This window comes from Mesoplodon mirus (assembly GCF_964341445.2).
Source record: "Mesoplodon mirus genome assembly, chromosome: 2".
In the NCBI taxonomy this organism is placed as follows: Eukaryota; Metazoa; Chordata; class Mammalia; order Artiodactyla; family Ziphiidae; genus Mesoplodon; species Mesoplodon mirus.
The window spans coordinates 10,616,777-10,639,703 of NC_138977.1; positions in this window are offsets into that span (position 1 = coordinate 10,616,777).

Genomic DNA, 22,927 nt, shown 5'->3' on the forward strand with positions numbered 1-22,927 from the left:
TTTCAAAAATATAGCTCCCAGGCAATTCTCATACAGCATCAATCTTGAGATTTTATCCTCAAGATGACCCTTGACAGTGAGTGCATAGGCTGACCCTTGGCCATCTCTTCCTCCTTCTCTTTCTCCTCCTTTCTTCTTCTCTCCCTCCTCATTATTACTGTGATTATTATTACCACCGTTATCTTTACGGGAAGAATGAGAAGGGTGGGGCTTTTTCTGCCACAGGCTAATTTACTTATGAGTCAAACATTTTAAAAGAACTATAAAAAGTGATATTGCCCAGGACCCTCCCTGTACTCTAATTAGGGATAAAAAATTACTGTACTGCAGGCCCCCCAAAGAGAACCCCATCTCATTCATTAGAGAGGCTGCCACCACGGAAGCATCACTTACCTCTACAAAGTCGCAAAGAAAGTTTCTCCCCTGGTGAAGGAGGTGCACATTGCTCATGTGAACCAATAAATGTATCTGTCAGTAAGAAGAGCAGTACTGATTCACTTTACATGTATTTTTGTGTGCAGTCATTTTCAAAAATTGTTTCATGCCTCACGTATATTTTTATAATACATGAATATTTCATAATCTGGAACACTTCCCAAATATTTTGGATTCGTAATACCACTTTTTTTAACTTTCAAAACCCATCTTCACTCTTCTGAGTGACTCAGGTTATAAACTTCAACAATATTCATGGTAGTTTTACTACATTTTTAAAAATTTATTTATTTATTTTGGGCTGTGTTGGGTCCTCATTTCTGTGCGAGGGCTTTCTCTAGTTGTGGCAAGTGGGGGCCACTCTTCATCGCAGTGCGCGGGCCTCTCACTATCACGGCCTCTTGTTGCGGAGCACAGGCTCCAGACGCACAGGCTCAGTAGTTGTGGCTCACGGGCTTAGTTGCTCCGCGGCATGTGGGATCCTCCCAGACCAGGGCTTGAACCCGTGTCCCCTGCATTAGCAGGCAGATTCTCAACCACTGCGCCACCAGGGAAGCCCTTACTACCTTTTTTTAATTTGATGTTTTATGCTTTTTATTTTATTTATTTCTCAGGTGTTCTTCATTTTTTCTTTAGTTTTTTTCTTTTTTTTAACATCTTTATTGGAGTATAATTGCTTTACAATGGTGTGTTAGTTTCTGCTTTATAACAAAGTGAATCAGCTATACATACCTCCTAGAGATATGCTTTTTAATGGTTAAAATGTACCCTTGGTCTTGACAGGGGAAAAGTAATAAAAATATGAAACAACTGACCTCAGACAGGAAGGAAAAGTGTATCTCTTCTAAATGTGCAGGAGTTCTCTAAGTCAATTTTGAAATTCTGCATTACTACAATCTGCTCTATTTATAGGAATACGAATCATCCATTGTGTTCAGTTCTCTTAGAAATCTAGAGCATGAGAGAAAGCTTTTCAAAATAACTTTGGAGGAAATTTTTTTTTACTTTAATATTCTTATATGTTTAAAACCTATTGCGATAGAGACGCCCTTTAGAGACATTTGTTTGACTTTGAAATTACATCCTTATGTGTTAGAATTTTGGCATATTTGTTGACCACCTCTTATGCACTCCATAAAAAATAGTGAGTGGATAAAATTTTTTACACAATTAAAAAAAATTCTGCATATATCAAAAGCCAGACACTGAACTTAAAATAATCCTCCTCATAACACCCTAACTTTCTACTTATTCCCATTTTACAGATAGAAATACTGATGTTCAAAGCCAGTATTTGAAGTTAAACAACTTGCCTAAACTCCCATAACCAGGGAGGGAAGCAGCTGGACCACAAGCTGAGGTCTGCATGACCCCATAGCTTTTATTCTTCCCAATGTGCCAAGGACTGCTTGACTGCAAGTAAAATAATGCTGAAGCAAATAGGCTTATTCCATGGCAAATTCGCTTCAATGCATCATTTTGAAACAAATGTCCAAAGCTTTAAAATAATTTTAAAAATTTGATAAGTATTACTGTACCACGGTAATTGAAGAAATGATGGAAATACCGCTTACTGTCTTTTATGGATACCACTCTGGAGAAAAAGTAAAGAATAAAAAAGCACAAGTAGTCTCTTCCTTAGGCTTTCTTAAGTTCTTTTAAAAATGTCCTCTAATTTACATAATATTTTCTATTTTTGAAATATAAGAGCATAATTGTAATAAATATTTTATAAATTTAAGAATTTCAGCATTAAATTTTATACCTAAGAGCAGAAAAAATTTGGAAGAGTATGACCTGTCTGAACACTGACAATTACCCTCCCTCTGAGTTTTTGACCTTTTGAAATTGTTTTATTAGTAACTATTGCAATGCCACTTCTAATAACAAAAATGATGGATCTGGGGACAGTTTTGTTTTAACATAGTTTTATCATATATCTCATATGTTTTTAAATTATAATATCATTTTCAGAAGATAAAGCACACACACTGTGGCTTTCACAGTGGATCCCTTCCTCTGTAAGGGACCTTATGATTGAACTTGAGGAAGGTGGGGTCCACCTGGATGTAACTCTTGGGTCTCAGCCTTGCAGACAGTGAAGATCCTCTCCCTACTTAATTCCTCTCCTCCTCAGGTCAAGGCAACACAGAGATAAACCTATAACTTGAGACTTCAGAGTATCTATTTGCTGTCCAAAGTCCTTCCTATTTCTAAAAAATCTGTAATGTTTTGATTTTATTTACAAATCTCTAATCACGTTTGTATACTTTTAAAGTAGTAGATTAAATAACTAAAAGGTGGCTACACAGCAAGTGAGTGGTGGAGTTGGAATTTTCACCCAAGTTTGTCCAACTACAAAGCCTGTTCACTTCAGGGGAGATTCTCTGCTTTTGTGATTACTTCCAGTCCTTGCATGCTATGATTTTACTAAATCCAGGGAATATTTTGAATTTGTCATTTTTATCTAATAAATTCCTGATGTCAGCTTGTTGTCTATGATTTGCCTCTTTCTCTGAAATGCCAAGTGATGAAAAATAATCAGTCAAGGTTCCAGACTCAATAACCAACTTTTAAAGCATATTAAATAATAAAATAATTCATATGAGCTGAGGACAGGGAGTGGGAAAAGGCAGAAATATAAAATTTGTTTAAAGCACCAACTGCTTTTATTTCAACCCAGAAATGTTGGGTTTTAAATCATTGTATAACCCTTTGGTCCATTTAGGCATTAGTTGGTTAGTTTGTTGGTTTTTAAAAAAAAAAAATTATTTCATTTATTTATTTATTTATTTTACAAAAAGTAGAATTGATAAGTTCTGCCCAGAGGTAGGCTTTTGTCAAAAGGCTATATAAAAATCATATCCTTATTTTTTTAAACTGGTTTTGTATCTTTTCAGTTCTTTAGACTCCAAAGTTTAAGAGATCTAAAAGCAAAATTATTTATTTCCAATGGAGGGTGAATTCTTGCAACAGAAAAAAGAATGCATTCCACTGAGATATGTAATACAGGAAAGAGAGAGGTTATGGGGACAGCTCAGACTGAGGCGGCACACAGCTGATGATATGGCAACCAACTTCAAAATGGAGTCCGTCAACCAGGTTGCTTCTGGCTGAGGCAGTTTAACATTGCTTTTTAACTAGAAAATCCAAACAATATGTCTCAATAAATCTATGAATGTCACCAGTTTCAAAATTTTTTTAAACACTGTGTTCTGGTGTTCATTTCTCTTTTACTATCTGTGTTTATGTCTCATTAGGCTTTACAGGAAATCTGCTACTTGTTTATATTGCTGTGCCTTAGGAAAAGACAGAGACAACATCTTTTCTAAAACAATTTCACATTTTTAAGTCTCATAACTCCCTAAAAATTACCTTTGTAAATATTTTAAAAAGTTCCGTCACTTCAAAAAAATAGTCATTAACCCAATTTGAATCTCTTTTTAAAAAATCTAATTGAAAGAACCAAAGCCATATTGGAGAGTTTCACTTAATTTCATTATAATTTCGGAACATATTCTACACTTGTTTCAGGAGAAAACTATAGCAGAATTCCAGCAGAAATAAAGTGAAATTAAGGGCAAGTAATTTTTCTGATTAATTAGGTACTTATTAAAGCATCTTTCATCTAAGATATTGCTCTCTCTTTCTGTGACACAGATGTTTCTTTTTTTCTAATAACTTCCTATCATCTTCCTAGTTTGCTTCTACTTGGATCCGGTCATTTTAGCCTATCACCAAACCTAATAAACAGCCGTATTCAACACGGGTATACGTGTTTTTCTGTGTTTATGTGGTTTTCTTTGTTTATGCATTCACATCCTTTTTTCACTTTTTCTTTATTTACTTCTGTGTTTGTCCTCTTTTCGTGTATTTTATACTCTGTGAAGAAAAGGGACTTCCTTGACCTTAAAAAGTTCAGCTTAGGGCTTCCCTGGTGGCGCAGTGGTTGGGAGTCCGCCTGCCGATGCAGGGGACACGGGTTCGTGCCCCGGTCCGGGAGGATCCCACGTGCCGCGGAGCGGCTGGGCCCGTGGGCCATGGCCGCTGAGCCTGCGCGTCCGGAGCCTGTGCTCCGCAACGGGAGAGGCCACAGCAGTGAGAGGCCCGCGTACCGCAAAAAAAAAAAAAAAAAAAAGGTTCAGCTTAAAAACTTGTCTATATATGGTGTTCTCTACATCCCTTACTGATTGATTTAAAAAGAAAAAAAAATACTCCATATTCTTCAACTAACAGAAGTCGAGCAAGGAAAAGGCCACCCACCTTATCACAAGAAACTTTACCATCACCTTTAATCACTTGGTAACATCCTTACTTTTTCCTTGCTAGGTTAATTTTGGAGTAGTCTTCCAAGCAAGAAGTCACAGTAACTATTACAGGTGCAAGCTATTTTAAAGCAAATATAAATTGAAAGACAGAATTACATTTAAAATCCATAAGAATTCTAATTTCACATACACACACACACAATGTGTTGTCAGTCACGCAAGCTTATGTAATATAAATCCTGCTAAAACTCAGCTAGTTTTGTTCTCTTTAAGATGGATAATGTGTTAGCAATATAATAGAGGGATTTTGTGCCACGTAAACCAAGAATTTAGAATGCAAACCCTTGGACCCACAGGATAGGTTTGTTTTATCTGAGCTTGGAAGAAAAGGACCTATGAAAACAAACCAGTTTGCTTCCAATCCAAATTATCAACTGGAGAGATTCTTCAACAGAATACCAGAAACAGATGTGAATGTCTTTTCTCCATGACTGCAGGCCAGTAAATGATTTCTTGCCATTTTATCCCTTTATGATAAAACCTCAAGCTCCCATCCACACCAGGAAAGCGGAAAACCCCAGAAGAAATATGAGACCATTTGGCTCAACATTTTTTTCATCTTCCCTGTAGATACTGGATGCGTTACCAGGTCTCTTGACTGTGGATTTTACACTGACAGTGTTTTTAAGATATTGCCTCATTAGGACATATTTTCTTCAGTCTGCAAGAGGAACTTGGTTCCTGAGTTTTGGAGAATTAATACATTAAGCATCTTTCCACTTTTAAAAGAGAGTGGGCTCATGTAGTAATGAAGTGATGTACAAAAATGACTTCATTTTCTTTTGAGAGTGATTTATTATTCTGGAGTCTAGATTTTCCAGGAAGAGCAAACGTGCTAACGTCTGAATCTTTGGAAGCATGAGTTCAAATTTGGCCTGTAGTAAGCAACAAGCAACAATGTTTGTCATGGTCCCAAACTATTCTCTGGGTTTCTACATCATCATACCCCACGCACAACTCAACACCAGTAACACAACTGGAAACATCTGCTGGACAAAACTCCCAGATTTGGGAGGAGAGGACAGCCAAATACTCTCAATATCTCACTATTAGAAAACCAAAACTTACTGCTGGTGTTCAAAAGCAAAGTCAGGAAACTATATGAGATTCACATAGATTATAAGAAGCTAACCAAAGGGTTCTAGAATTCTTTAGAGAAATCTGGATTTTTTTTTTTTTACTGCACTGTTTACTTACATTTACAAATATCTGCTCACTTGGGTGGACCCCTCTCTGAAGCTAAATTTGTGGAGGCATATCGCCTCAAAAAACACATGGTCATGGGTTTCAAAATGGTGCAAAATGTCATAGGTCCTTATGAACTTAAACACAGCCACAGATGTCCTGGAAGATGGAAAAGCATTGTTAAAACACCAGAGGATAGAATGGTCACAGTTTAAAGCTACATGGAATCATTTTCAGCAACCTTATTGTTTTTTTAGCAACCCACTTCCCCCTGCATCCTCCATCCTTAAAAAAAAAGAAAGAAAAAAATTAAAACCTTTGGATAATGGATGGAGGACATTTAAATTGAATATTAAACCTAAAATCATTTCCTGAGAGTATTTTTTTAAGTCTGTTATTTGCCTTAGGTACGAAGTTCATCATCTTACATAAGAGCAAGTGTATGTGGATGGACCAAGGGTGTGTGTAGGACCAAGGGTAAAGTAGAAAAGATTGCAAACTTGGCAAATGGTTTCACACAAAGGAATACACCAAAAACCATCTTTAATAAGATATAAAAGTGAGCAGCTGTTGTACCTGAGGGAGAAACTACGAGCAGAGGTGCGGCAAGGTCGTAGGGGAAAATGGTGGCAAGGTGACCCCATAGGCACCCACACTCGCATGCCAAGTTCCTCCTGCTTAGGTTGACTGCAGGGTTGGACAGAAGCATCCTCTTTTCTGTGGACAGTTTGGCTTGGAATCTGACTGGAAGCACAGAGCAAAGTCACACGGTATCAACATCTCTCCCCGGCATGGGCAAAGTAGAGAGAAACAGAGATACAGAGTAACTAACTGCAGGATTTAGTCCGTCAAAGGGCCTCCCACCAAATTCCTGTCGCTCCATGGCAAGCCCAAAGGCAAGAATGACCCGGGCCCCAAACAGACTGGTGTGGAAGCCTGAGATGCAAAGGGAAGGGACAAAGCAGGTTGGTGATCCCAGACTGAAATTGAATAGCGGACACGTGGGTCCTGGCATCCCGGCAAAATCTGATCATAAAATCTAAGGAATTTTAGAGCTACAGGAATGGAAAACACTTAGTCTTGTCTTCTAACAAGTTCAGAGCTGTTTCCCCCACCCTGTCATGCTTGTGTAAATTAATGGACATTGAATGGGTCAAGCCAATGGCGGTCCTGGCCAAGCCTCTGGTTACTGCAAGATGGCTCTGAGCTTTGAAGTTTCAAGTAAGTGGGGGGTCCACAGCCCTAAATGTCTCATCTGCTTATTTTGGTTTCCTTTGGGTGTACTGGATTGTGCCTGTTTTCCATAGCTTTAGGAAGCTGATAAAAATTGTAGTTTAAGAAAGAAAAATGCATAAAGAATGCTGAGGAAAGGAAAAACCATACCACAAAAATGGTTTCACAAAAATTAGTTTGCTGACTGTGCATTTGCTACTATAAAGCCTACTATAAAGTGATGACTGAATGTAACATTTCCCCAAGTATTCTATGAAAATTCCCGTCTATTCCACATGGATGATCAGGGAAAACTTCTCTTGGGTAGCTGTGTACCCCTAAAATGCAAGGAAAATAAAAAAGAAGCTTAAATTATCTATCTTCTTAATTAGGTAAGTCAAAGAATGATAGTTGTAGAAGAATCCTAAAACTCTTCCCTATACTATAATGAAGTTTTCACTAGAAGGAGGCAAAGTAAAGAAATGTAATAGGTTTTTGCAAAAAGCTAAGTTTTTCCTAATTTCAAACATCTTATTTCCAGGCAGCAACATGTTATTTCATTTAGGAAATATGGAAGATAATAGAGAGTAGACTTAATTTTACTACTATACTCAGCAAAATAAAACACTAACATTTCCATTTAATAGTAATGTAACATCTCTGACTTTCAATTTCCTTATTTATAAGGGCAATAATAATCATTTTCCTATCATCCTTATAAAAGTTTTGTGAGGCTCAATTAAAATAATAAATATAAGAGTATTGTAAATGAATTTATGTATTTAACTACTTAATATAAACTTGTCAATTATCTTTATTATTATGGCAGCCAATTAACCATGTACTGTAAGCAAGGGGAAGCAATGTAAACTCTCTAGTTGAGATGATGAATAGAAATTTATTCTATGGTATAGAATAGATTTAAATCCATTGTGGGGATAAATGCTGTTGGGCATTTTTAGTTAAAGGTCATCTGGAAAAGTTTCATGGAGACTATGCATTCTGGGAATGTTTTGGATTTGTCTATAGAGGTGGGGGGGGTTGCTTTTCCACTGAGAGAAACTCAAGTGTAAAGATAAAGAGATAGAAATAAGCAAACTTATAGTGGGAGGATGGTGAAGGACTGGTCCAATTGAAGGGGGAAGTTCAATTTCAGGAGAGAGAAGTGGAAGATAAATTTCAGCACATTCATTGAAGCCAAATGATGATGGGCAATGAAATCCAAACTTGGGCATTGGTACCTGCCCTGAAAAACAATAAGGGGTCATTGACAGCTCTAATGTTGGAGGGGAAAGAAGTGGCATGTAGAAAATGATGTACATAATTATCATATAGGACATGGAGTCTCCTAAATTGAGTGTAGATGAAGAACCCGTGGAGAGCTCAGGAGGTCTCATCTTTAGAAGATAAGATGAGAAATATATACAGCAAAAGTGTCTACTAAGGATCTAAGAATTAACTGACCCAGGAATACAATGGGAGGAAAGAATTCAAAAAGGGCTTAGACCAGAGTTTAAATTATATAAGAATTTTTTTTTTAAAGTCACTAGAACTTCCACAGTTTTTTCAGGATACAAACTCTATGCCCAGTCCTCAAACAAAAGCCAAACCAACAAACTCTTGATATTTGACTTGTTTGGTGTATTTTTCCAATAAATATGTTCTCCAAAATACCATTTATTTACTCAGATAAATGAATATATAAATATTGCTAGAATCTTCCTTACTAGAAGAGGATTTAGAAATGACACAATGAAAAACTACATTTTTATTTTCCCGTCATTTCATCTCATTGACTCCTTTAACTTTCACATAATGAGAAATAGCAGGTACACCAGCAGAAGCACCACGTTGGACGGCAAAATATCTAAGTTCCTGTCCTAGTTCTGACACTAATTAGCTGAGAGGGAAAATCATTTAATCTCTCCCTGTTAGTTTCCTCCTTTTAAAATTATAAGGTTAAACAAGTTAAACTCTAAGGTTTATTTTTAAATTATGGGGTTAAACAAGTTAACCTCTGAGATATTTTTTTCCAGCTTTAACGTTCCCTGATTGTAATTTCTTAGTCCTGTGACACTGGAGAATGCCCATTTGCCTGGTAAAGGCAGTCATAGATAAAAGTACTTGGGGAGAAAAGAAATGAAGCTGTCTATAAAACTTTGGAAAACAGGGTCTGTTTTTTCACTTTGGTATAAAACTATTTTTACAGGTTGGTTTCAAGATTATTCAGGAGATGAAACCCATGGAATTATCTACTCTCAATAAAATAAAGTACTACATTTCATTTGAATCTATGGAGTAAAATGCTAAAGGAAAGAAAGAATATTTAAAATAAGATAAAATACAACATATAACCCCTCACCTCTGTGAAACCTATAGAGTCCTTGTTTCCATAAACTATGTTTAGAGAATATTTTTCTATTAAGGATATATACATATAAGCATGAGTGTGCACATATATACACGTATACACGTGTGCAGAAACTGAACACATGCCAATGTGTGTGCGTTTGTGTGTGTGTGAGAGAGAGAAAGCATGATACACACATATTATAGAAAATGAAGTTGAATAGAATACCCTTTATTCTTTGGAGACATGAGGCCCAACTAACTGCTGAATAAAGAGAGAATTATGTTCACTAATAGGTTTCATTCTACTCAGAAACGTAAAGTCAGTTGTTTGCATACTGAAGGTATTATAGTTTCCTTGGAAAGTTGTTCTCAGGGCACGACCTAATCTAAGATCCAGGGATTACAGTTGATAACAATTTGAATTAAAAGATGTCCTTCTGGGCTTCCCTGGTGGCGTAGTGGTTGAGAGTCCGCCTGCCGACGCAGAGGACGCGGGTTTGTGTCCCGGTCCAGGAAGATCCCACATGCTGCAGAGCAGCTGGGCCCGTGAGCCATGGCCGCTGAGCCTGCACGTCCGGAGCCTGTGCTCCGCAACGGGAGAGGCCACAGCAGTGAGAGGCCCGTGTACAGGAAAAAAAAAAAAAAAAAAGATGTCCTTCTGTTGTCATTTCAGTGGTTCTTGTGGTGGTTATTTTAAAAAATAAACATGACACTAAAATGTTTAACCTAGAACCATAGTTTATAGGAACTGAAAAATAAATATCTAAACAAATTTATCACATTACTTTCAAGACATTGGAGACAGTTCTGGGCTGTGCAATTTATTTTTTTTAATTCATTTATTTTTTATTTTTTTAATTAATTTTTATTAGAGTATAGTTTATTTACAATGTTGTGTTAGTTTAGGTATACAGCAAAGTGAATCAGTTATACATACACATATAACCACACTTTTTTTAGATTATTTTCCCATGTAAGCCATTACAGAGTATTGAGTAGAGTTCCCTGTACTACACAGTAGGTGTTTATTAGTTATCTATTTTATTTGTAGTAGTGTATATATGTCAATCCCAATCTCCCAGTTTATTCCTCCCACCCCTTTAACCCCTGGTAACCATAAGTTTGTTTTCTACATCCGTAACTCTATTTCTGTTTTGTAGATAAGTTCATTTGTACTCTTTTTTTAGATTCCACATATAAGCGATATCATATATTTGTCTTTCTCTGTCTGACTTACTTCACTCAGTATTACAATCTCTAGGTCCATGCATGTTGCTGCAAATGGCATTATTTTGTTCTTTTTTATGGCTGGCTAATGTTCCATTGTATATATGTACTACATTTTCTTTATCCATTCCTCTGTTGATGGACATTTAGGTTGCTTCCACATCCTGGATATTGTAAACAGTGCTGCAATGAACATTGGGGTGCAGGTCTCTTTTTGAAGTATGGTTTTCTCCAGATATATGCCCAGGACTGGGATTGCTGGATCATATGGTAGTTCTATTTTTAGTTTTTTAAGGAACCTCCATACTGTTCTCCATAGTGACTGTATCAATTTACATTCCCACCAACAGTGTAGGAGGGTTCCCTTTTCTCCACACCCTCTCCAGCATTTATTGTTTGTAGATTTTGTGACGATGGCCATTCTGACTGGTGTGAGGTGATACCTCATTGTAGTTTTGGTTTGCATTTCTCTAATAATTAGTGATGTTGAGTATCTTTTCTTGTGCTTTTTGTTCATCTGTATGTCTTCTTCGGAGACATACATATGGCCAAAATAGATCTTCCACCGAATTTTTGATTGGGTTGTTTGGTTTTTTGATATTGAGCTGCATGAGCTCTTTGTAAATTTTGGATGGGCTGTGCAATTTAGGTTGGCATAGGTGATTTACCTGGATTCAGAGGAAATAGCTGCAGGCATCTGTCGAAAAGATAGAGAATCAGATTGGTAAGCCCGAGCTTTCCTTTTTTCAGCCGCAGCACACTCAGATGTCACAGTTCATGGGCATTCTGGGATATTGATCACCTCAATCTTCCTGGCAGGCAGTTTTGCCTGGAGTCTTCAGTAGGTCACCTCCAGCCTCGGACTACTCCATCCACCTGCCCCGATGTGCTGTACAACTATGATCATTTTCTATGTTTTCCATCTGCAGAGGGTTGGGAAGTACTGATTTAGTCTATCCTTGAGAAATTCAAAGAACAATCTAGAAGCCAATATTTAGAAGAGAAGCAAAAAATACCATTCAAATCAACATCTGCTCTACCTCCTTCCTAACACCTGAACGTTCTGAACATCTACTGACATCAGACAAATGTGCCTTTGGATTAGCTCCTAGGTACCCAGTCACCAAATATTACAAAGTAAATAGTGGGACGAGTTGCCTTCATCAGTCCACTGTACGGAAACAATAGACTCATCTCCCCAATGCTTTATGCAAATCCACACAAAGACATCAAATAAAGCAAACTCTTACAGACTCTATCCTATGAGAAAGAAGTTGCCGAAGAGATGTGCACTGAAATCTTGCCTTCATGTACACCCCTGCTCCAAGAAAGCTGTGATCCAGAACCCATCCATGCTTGCGCTTTGGAAGGGTGGCACGCCTCATCAGCTATTAATTGGAACTCTGAGAGGAACGTGTTGGAGTTGTAATTAGAAGGGTGGAGCTCTGAGTTGTTTTCTAGTTACAAACTAGTATCCTGAGAATGTAGGACACTTGTTAATAATGATTACATTACAAGAGCACATTTTTCCATTTCTAAATCATAAAGATTTATGAAGCTGTGTGGTCATGTCTTGTAGCTGATGTTTCCAATGAAGAATAATCTAATTTCCCAGCACATATCACAGTGATGTGACTTAGAGGCATTCTGTTTTGTCACAACAGCATTTAATTTGAACTGAAATTAGCCAGAATTACACCATGTTCCTGGCGAACAGTTTGATCCAAAAATATCACCATAGTAACATGTGTATTCTATCAACAAGTCCCCTTTCATATTTTTTAAGGTCTCATTCTATCAGTAATTCTGAAATGCATGAAAAAAAAATTGTTTTGGGGCCCCAGCCTGTTGCTAAAAACTATTTGCAACTCAATTTAAATGGCATATTGGGTTTAAAAAATATATATTTCCCTTTATTTCAGGAAACATTTACTTACTCATTAGGCCAGATCAACTTTGTTGTTGTAGTGACAGCTTCCAGAGATGTTTTATATGACCAAGTGCTGAAATTCATTTTCTTTTTACTGTTTCTTTCATCACCTTCTAAGAAATTATATGTTCATTCCAAGGAGTTAGGTCTCAACTGACCATGGAAAGGTAATTTTTTAAAGTTTGCCTCTTTAAGCTAAGAGAAATCATAGAGGAAACAGAAAGTTCATATTCTCAAAGAGGTTTTAAGTTCTCACTTCAACAATTGAAAAAGAAATCTCTTTTGATTATATATATATGAAACGATTATAATTGGCCCTTCATAGGTTTAAAGCAGTTCATTCCCTCCCTTCATCAGCTAGGTTTGTTAAATGTTTAGAGAGGTAACAGTTTGTATAGAGATGAATTTGAAAAATGATCATTAAATGTATTACGATGCCCCAGGTTGATATGTGGGTGGTTAAAAGAGACAGAAGGGAGGGAAAAGGGGAAGATGGAGGAAGGAAGGAGAGAAGAGAAAATATTTCAAGGCCTTTGATTGTTACACGAAAGACATTGAATAAATAACAATTGAATTTTAAAGGAAAAAAAGAAAAAAACACTAATTTTCCTGAAAAAGGAGTAAGAGTTATATAGTCCTAAAAACCAGCGTTTGTGAGTGAAAGACAAATAATGATGACAGAGGATGGAAAATCATTCCAGCAAGCTATAACTAGGTAAAAGTTTGAAATGCTCTTATCTGAAGTAGTGGCCTATTGTGTGAAGATCATGTGTGAACATTTCAGTTTTTCTGTGTATAAGAACCTTCAGCTTGATACCATTAAGAATGAAAAAAAGGATTGTTTTGTAGAAAAAGATTGCCTTTGACTAATCATGCCCAGGGTGTAGCATACGAAGCAATGAACATTTCAAAGATGTTAGCTTTGTTTTTCTGTTTTGTCACGGTGGGTGGATTAATGATCCAGAAAGCAAAGCATTACATGTAAAGTCACTTGTTTTTCAGTTTGACTTGAACTCCTTAACTATATTGCAACTCTATGTAGACATTTTCATTTAGAACAACATGCTCAATGGCCTCATTTGAAATAACTTCTTGTTTGTTTCTCTCTGTGTTTGTTATCTTTCTGGTTGCTTGTATCTTGTTCCATTAAGTTTATAGCAATGAGGACAGTGACCCATATTTTATTTCCTTTAGCAGAATTCTTCTTTATTCTTTGATAAACAGTCATTCATATCTCGTGGGAAATTTTGACATAGAGAGACAGGACTACTTTTTGCTTAAACTGTGACAGCGGGAAGACTTTCTTTGGTAAAGCATTCATTTACTCAAAAACTGTTTAGTTAATAACTATGCTATGCTAAGTATTGTACAAGTCAGTGGATAAACATGTCTGAGCAAAATTGGCAAAGTTCTGCCCACTGAGGCGGATGTCAAACAAACACAGAGCAACATTTCTAATGATAAATATCAATAAAGGTCATAAATTGGGGATAGGTCTAGAAAATAAGAGAATGGTACAGAATTGTGGAGCTAGGCAAGGTCTCCCTAAAATTCAATCTGAGAGTGTATGATTAGTCAAAGTTAGTCAAAAAGAATAGTGTGACGGTGGCTGGTGAAGAGGATATATAAGGAGGGGGAGATAGAAACTGTATCATAAGGAAACTGTATCATAGAGTACATATAGCAACATATACATGTTACTATATATAAAATAGATAATCAATAAGGACCTACTGTATAGCACAGGGAACTCTACTCAATATTCTGTAATAACCCATATAGGAAAAGAATCTGAAAAAAAATGGATATATGTATATGTATAACTGAATCTCTTTGCTGTACACCTGAAACTAAAGCAATATTGCAAATCAGCTATATTCCAATATAAAATAAAAATTAAATTAAAAAACCACTATATATAAAATAGACAAGCAACAAGGTTCTACTGTATAACACAAGGAACTATATTCAATATCTTATAATAAAATATAATGGAAAGGAATCTGAAAAAGAATATATGTAAAACAACATTGTAAAGCAACCTATACTTCAATTAAAAAGAAGAAAGGCTGTAAAAAAAACTAACAGGGAAGGGTAGTGAGAGTTGAGGTCAAAGAGATGGGCAAGGGTCAGAACCAGAAGGGCTCAACAGGCCTTAATAAGAGGTTTGAATTTTATTCTAAGAGTGATGTGCCATGATGAGAGAATCATGAGAGTGACATAATGTGATATACTTTCAAAAAAAATCACTCTGTCTAGTCTAAGGAATAGATTCAAAAGAAGTATGAGTAAAGACAAGAAAATCCAGTTAGAAGACTATAGTCCAAGCAAGATATTATGGTGGACTTCCCTGGAGACACGGCAGTGAGGAGAGACAGAAATCAACAGATTTGAGATACATTTTGGAGGTAAATCAACAGGTTTTGAGACAATAAATCTAGAAAGAAGGAAGATCAAAGATTACTCTCAGGTTTCTTGCAGTGGTAAGCAGCCTCCTTCATGGCCCCCAATTTTCCCTACCTCCTGGTATTCACACCCTTGTGTAACTGCCTTCCACATTGTACTAGGTTGGTCTATGTGATCAACAGAATATGGCAGAAGTGATGGCATGTGACTTCCAAGGCAAGGTCATAAAAGACTGTAGTTTCTACCTTGTTCCCTCCCTCTTGGGTCACTTACTCTGGGGTAAGAAACCCTACATAGATGCCCAGCTCAGTAGATGTTAAAGGAGAAGCCAAAGTGGTAGAAGAAAACCAGAAAATGAGTGTCACAAATGTCAAGGGAAAATGAGAGGTCAACAATGTGGAATGGTACTTAGAGGACTAGTCAAGTGAAGAAATTTGCACAACACTTTACTTTTCATCAAGTGTTCATGTCATCGCACCTTCCAAGCAGTCTTATGAGGTAGGCAAAACCGATGTTATTTTTCTCAAGATAAGATCAACACATCCAGAAAAGTGAAGTGAAGGGTCCAAGCCCATGCAATAAGGGTCCACATGTTTTAACTCCAGTTCGTTTACTTCACAAACCATTTCTTATCCCATGATTGTTGAAAATCAACTTCACTGAGTATGAGTAAACCCGATCATTTATAAGAATTTAAAGGCAGACATACATTGGCAATATATAAATAGTTTAAATTCTAGAAGTTCTCTGAGAAATTTTGTATTGTAGAAAATTGGAGGTTTTTTTAAAGGGCTTAATTCTGACAAAATAATAATAAGGTGTTATAAAGTCACCTAATAAAAGTTGTAGGGAAGCAAAAGGAAACACTTCCAGATTCTTACTAAAGACTGAGACCCCGTCAACCTGAGAATTATTGCAACACCCCATTATTTGAGGAAACCTCTAGGCTAAGGAAATCAGTGGGATAACTTGAAAATTTGGATTGTAGCTGTTCAGATAATTGTTGGGATTTGAGGGTGCCCGGTAAATGACACCCCTTTTCCTTGCCTAAGTTCTGAACAATTGCCTGAGTTCTGAATATTTGAAAGAGGATTCAGTCAGCTGGAGATGAAGATGGAAACTTGGGTTAGAGGACATGGCTTAGATATGAAGCCAATGGTTGGTTGGTTTGATTGTTTGTTTCACCATTCATGCCCTCTCCACCCTGAATCTAGGCTTTGTGAAAAGATAGATCCACAGTACCTAGTATTGCTGCATTGGACTGTTTAGACAGGGAAGAAAAGAAAGGGAATACCCAGTATGTACAGCTTTTTAACAGACTTGCCTTTTCAAATAAGACATAGATTGACTAATAGATGTATGCCAATCAAATGGAGGAATAAACAATGAGGAGGCATGAGTAAGGGGTGGGGCAAGGAACCAGGAGTGCTGCTCTACTGAATGACACTGTTCTCCAGATTATCCTAATGACAGCGTAGCCCAGGATGGTGGCATAGAGCTCTGTTCTGCAATGAGAGGGTTAGGTTAGGAGGAAACATGTAGACACATAAAGATAAGATGGTATGAAGAGTGTGAGATGGCCTCTAAAGGAAGCATGCTTTGGATGCACACCATTTCACAGGCAGAAATACACACATGATGATCTGGGAGCCTCCTGGGGAGTATACGTTCCCCCCACACACACCAGGTGACTATAGCCAGCAAGCTGAGTGCCCCGGGCTTTGCTTCCTTCATGTCAATGAACATCACCCAGACTTGCTTACATCCAATACTTTTCCATATCACAAAACAAGTCAGCCTGAAAGAACCGTGTTTGTAAACTCTTCTTTCAGGTAACCAGTTCTGATATTCCAAAACAGACACTGAGTTAATTCCTGCTAAACCTTTGTTTATCAGAACAAGAACTTTTCTTTTTATTATAAATGTTTATTTATTTTATTTATTTATTTTTGGCTGTGTTGGGTCTTCATTGCTGTGCACGGGCTTTCTCTAATTGCGGCGAGTGGGGGTTACACTTCGTTTCAGTGCACGGGCTTCTCATTGCAGTGGCTTCTCTTGTTGCAGAGCATGGGCTCTAGGCGTGCAAGTTTCAGTAGTTGTGGCTCATGGGCTCTAGAGCGCAGGCTCAGTAGTTGTGGCACACGGGCTTAGTTGCTCCGTGGCATGTGGGATCTTCCTGGACCAGGGCTTGAACCCGTGTCCCCTGCATTGGCAGGCGGATTCCTAACCACTGCACCACCAGGGAAGCCCCAAGAACTTTTTCTTTAAACAAAACTTTTAAAGTTTTTAAAAACAAATTAAGTCTTTTACCTGATTTCAGAAACTGCACAGTGTTCCTTGCAACAAATGCAATATAAAATATACCATTAAAAGGGGCCAGGACAGATGAAAATATCTGGGAAATACCAGACCAATTAATTGAAATAAAGAAAACCATGTGAAAAAATCCACTCTTTACCTTTCATAGTTAACAATAAAGCCAATGATGATTGAAGATACTCTATGGCTTTCTCCATGCAATGAAACATAAACCAAGCAAAAGATTTCTTCTTCTAGAATTTACAGTGTTGTCCCTTAAATCTCATGAGCAATATTTCAACTCCAAAGAATACATACTCTTGATTATCATCTTTGAAGTGAACATATTCAAACTCCCCAAATTACTAATAGCAAATTTAGAATATGCTTGATAGTTTTACCTTTTCTTTCTCTGGCTGTATTCCAAGGCAACCTATGTGCAGATTATTTGAGTTAAAAGACTAGAAGAAAACATACACTTGGATGCTTAAATACAATTGAGGAAAAATGTCAGGGTAATTCTCCAAATCAGTAAAAATTGTGATTGTGGTTAAGAATCCAGTCCTGGGACTTTTCTGGCCTTTTGAATTTCAACACTCAGAAATAGAATCTATGTATTTCAAATCTCCCATAGATCACTGATGAAAGAAAGGATTTCATAAATCTTTGTCTATTAACCACATTGTGTTCAGACAAAAAACCTTCCAGACACATAAACACCCAAAGAGTTGTTTTTTGCTGGTGGTGGTTGATGTGTCCTGCCCTTGCTGCCCCTTTTTGTACCCCTGTTTTCTAGTGAGTATCTGAGAGAGAAAGGCTATGTCTGTTGTGGTTTTATAATTGCCAGATAGTCTAATAAATGATTAGGTGTCGAAGCTGATGAGCAAGAATGTTTTATAACTGTTTTGAAGAATACTTTGTGTATAAACTGAGCAAGTTTTTGTTTTTTAATTACTTTTTATTGGAGTATAGTTGCTTTACAATGTTGTGTTCATTTCTGCTCTACAGCAAAGTGAGTCAGTTATACGTATACATATATCCACTCTCTTTTAGATTTCCTTCCCATTTAGATCACCACAGAGCACTGAGCAGAGTTCCCTGTGCTACACAGTAGGCTCTCATTAGTTATCTATTTTATTTTCTGAGCACTTTATCTGACAGCTTGCGCTTGATTTCAATGCAAGGTCCTGCATAGACAGTTTAGTAGCTGAGGGCCAACTGAAGACTTGCTTCTGTTCTCAGTGGTCGGCATGCCCTGGGCTCATGACATGATGTAGGTAATGGTTGAGTTGAACGGGCTTAAAGTCCTGCTTTTTGAAGACTACTTATTCTGCGTTTCTCAGCATGCAGGTGCAAAATTTCCATCGGAGCTCTAGTCATAGGATATGATTTTATTTATACCTTGCTCTGGTTTCAAACCAATCAAAAACTCTATTCATTCCCCCCAGGTACCCATTTGGCTCAGTTGTGAAGGAGATCTGAGAACCATTTCAAACATAGCCCCTGAGTTGAAAAAAATCTACAATACAGTTTGGGGGGAAAACACTTTTTTTTTTTTTTTTTTGCATCTTGCACCATTTTAATTACATCATAAAATATTTGTTATTTGACCTATTAATTAAGGAAAATCTTAACCTTTGGAGAAATATATACATTTCCATCCAAGAGAAAAAGACTCTTAAGTAAAGCACAGAGCAGTAGAATTGCTATACTTCTGTATGTATTGTATTGATATTAATAGTAATTGCTTAAGGTTATTGAGCAGTTTTTATGGACTCTGTGCTAAGTGCTTTATGTACTGTATCTCATTTCATCTTCATACCAACTCTTTGAGAGAGGTTTTATTACTCTCCCCATTTTGTAGGTGAGCAACCAAGACTTGTAGGAGCAATTCTGCCTGAAGTCCTTGCACTGATAAACACAAAGCAAAGACCAGAATCTAAGCTTCTTTGACTCCTCCGCCCATACCCTCAGCTACTGGGAGATGGAGACCAGCAGGGCCAAGGCAGAAGGTGCTGGGGTCCTCGATAAACAAAACCAGAAGAGATTTTATGTCCAAACCTCAACATCAAAGCCCATCGTTGGGCTGGGAGAGGCAAGAGCAGGGCCAGGCCCATGTGAAAGGAGGCCCAGTTCTGAGTCATTTGCTTAAAGGGACTTAACTCCTGACGAGGCAGTACTGAGCCTGTCAGAGGAGTTAATTGGCCCCTGAATGTGTGGAAAGTAAGGAGAGAGAATCCAGCAGCAGGCAGGGTCTGTCACACTTAGCCATCTTCTCAGGATCCTTGGACTGTGGAAGCCACAGGCCAGTGCGATCCTGGTATTATCAGCACAAGAACCTATTGACTGAATATTCTCTCAATGAAATAGAGAGTTGTTGTAATCCTACATGGCGACCATTTGAGGTCAGGACTCTGTCTCTCTCAGTTGTGCAGCGGGTATAAAATGTATTCCACACACAAATGAAATGGAGGCTTTTCCTCTGTGGTGTGAGCTCCTTTTTATAACTGAAGGTTTCTTAGAACAGGAGATAGGCTTTTCAAGGCCCCATGAAAGCGAACCATCTTTGTAAACTGCTCTGTAGGAAATTACACTGGGAATCATAGGTCTGTGAGCCACTTCCTTCTTTCTTTATCACCACTGGCCTGAGTACATCCAAAACTTGCCTTGCTGTGTCTTATGCTGCATCAGAGACATTCAAATAGCTAAAAGATTAAATGCTTTCTTATGTTGTCATTTCTCATATCACTAAACTTTCTTTCCGAAAGAAAAGCTATAGCTGGCTTTGCAAAATAATATTTCCATCACTCTGAGGTTTTCCCTTATGACATAATGCAATATCAGTCAGATCATTCAGACCAATGCATTTAATCCACTAATCCAAGTGATTCTCCTCTGAGCATGTTCAGGGTTTGAGGAGATACTGGTTCATTGCAAGGGATTATGCTTTATGTCTTGTGCTTGCTTGTAGACTGTGCACTTCAGAGATGCCGAGACAGGTGCGGTCTGTAGGGTAAGCCTTCCTGAATGCTAGAAATATCTGCTGGGAGCTAGAGTCAGAAGTGCTTATCTGTGGGTGGCACTGACCTTGGGAGCCCTTTCACCAGACACAGCCAGATTTACTGCTACATTCTGGAAATACAAGAGGAGAAAGAGAGAGTCCCAGCCTAGGAGTCAAGGGACACGCAGGCCATTCCTAGCCTACTGATTCAGTATTTGACTGGGAACAAGTGGCTTAGCTGTACTCAGATTCCTCAACCTTAAAGTCAGATGAAAATAGTAATTAACATATTTTTGTGCCTTAGCCATCTCATCTAATAAGTTAGTCTCTTTCTGACCTAGAGAAGTGAAGTGACTTGTCCAAGGCCAAAAGTTTCTTAATGCCCAGGCTGGGAGGGTTTCTCAGCGTTCCTGTCTTGTAGCACAGTGCTTTGTTTACTGGACTGTCACTATGGCACTGCTGCCAGCCCTGGTTGGAGGACAAGTTTTGAAGCAGTTTAAGTTTGCTTTTCCTGAGTATTTGACTCAGCATTTTACGGGGTTGTAGACCAACGTTTCTTTTTAAGGCAAATGTTAAAAATATATAAATAAGCTGCTTCAGGCTTGCAAGTAAGCTTGGTAAACTTGAATTTCATCCTTGTTTAGAAGCTGACTCAGGCTGGATTTTATTCAAACTCCAATTCTAGCTCCAAAGAAAAATGGCTCCCAAATATTAGCCTCTCAACAATGGTGCTTCACACTTGCCAAAAGGTCTTGGGATTTCAAAGCTCCATTCAGCTCTGAAGCAGAAAACAGTGCCCGAGATATATGAAAGCTCACGTTCAATTCTCAAAGACCATTTGTCTATTTGTAAGCCTAAATTGTCTAAGATAGGTTTAAGTGTGTAGTCATCAATGTATATGTATTTCCACCAAATAGGTGTAGGAATCTACTTGTGTATCTTTAAAACCAGGTACACTTTTCTCCTCTCTGCTGACATAGGATCTGGCAGGCATCATTTTCACAAGAGTCTAGTATTGTCTACACTGACAATTGGGAAATTCACTCCTTCTCTTGGTAATCTCTACAAGCTGTCAGGCAACTCTTTGGCCGCTTTGGTGTCTACACTGGCTGCTTTGCCCTTTACCCTGATGTTATACAGAATCCAATCAATAGCACTCTCAACATGCTTATTATTCCTTCAGTCTTTGAACCAATGCTTAGCCATCTCTTGAATAAATATTAGGCTCATAAGCACATGCCATTGATACTGACCCATTGGCTACATGCTTCAATTTTTCCACTTTTTTCTCTGTAATGAATATGGTTGGTTGTAACTATCCCCCACTTCTTCCTCCATGACAGTCTTAATTGTCCCCAGCTATGCACTCCTGTGTCATGCAGCTAAGTATCTTCCAGGAAGCTAACCCATTGCCTCACCCCTGCCATCCCGGTTTCAAGAATGGAACTGATTAATATATTCAAACTCTCCAGTTGCTGTGACCGATTCAGAAATAGACGTGGGCATAAAGCACAAACATTACAGGCCAGTGGGCAGCTCAGAAATCAAGAATTAAACACCTCACAACCATTAACAACATCTGTGTTGATCAATATTAACATCCTATTTCTCTGGAGAGGCCTTTTGTTCCTGACTTGAAAGGTCCCAAGAAGAGGCCTCTACATATTGTTCTTAGCCTGTCAATGAGCTTTTATGGGGAATTCGAATAATTTTGATCCTTGGATAACTCACTTTGCCCAAATAGGTTTATATCTCTTATCTGTGTAGTGAAGAAGCTGAAGAGCTGGACTATTTGGTTATATATGGTGTGAGGTCAGCAGGAGAGACTGCACTATAGGTTCTGACATACTTCAGAGGGTAGGGGTTCCTATACCTTAAAATTGCTAGAATATTTCCAGGATATTGGGTCCATTAAATTGGAAAAATTTTTTTATTTAATTATAGAGTATTTAAAAATAAAAATAGGGCTCCCCAGGTGGCGCAGTGGTTGAGAGTCCGCCTGCCAATTAGGGGACATGGGTTTGTGCCCTGGACCGGGAGGATCCCCCATGCTGCGGAGTGGCTGGGCCCGTGAGCCATGGCTGCTGAGCCTGCACGTCCGGAGCCTGTGCTCCGCAACGGGAGAGGCCACAACAGTGAGAGGCCCGCGTACCGCAAAAAATAAAAAAATTTTAAAAAATTAAAAAAAAACATAAAAATAACATAAAGGAGAAAGAGAGACAGAAATTAATACCCGTAGATAGAGGCCATTCCAAACAGAAATAGTGATGTTGTTTAGCAAAATTATCAGAGAAGAGCAAGATGTTTTTGTGTATTTGTTTTGTTTTGTTGCATGTTTGGTGGAATAACATTTAAATGTTAAATATATAAAAGAAAATTCCATTTAATAATATTAACTGTTTTTTCCCATCACAGTATTTCCCTAATCCCTCTGGTCCTCCACCCCTGCTGATAGTTACGTTTATCTGTAAGACTTTCTACCTCAGGGAAGGAATGTGACAGCAAAAGGCAGAATGTTCTTTCTGCCTCTTTTTGGCATTTGAGTTTCAAAAC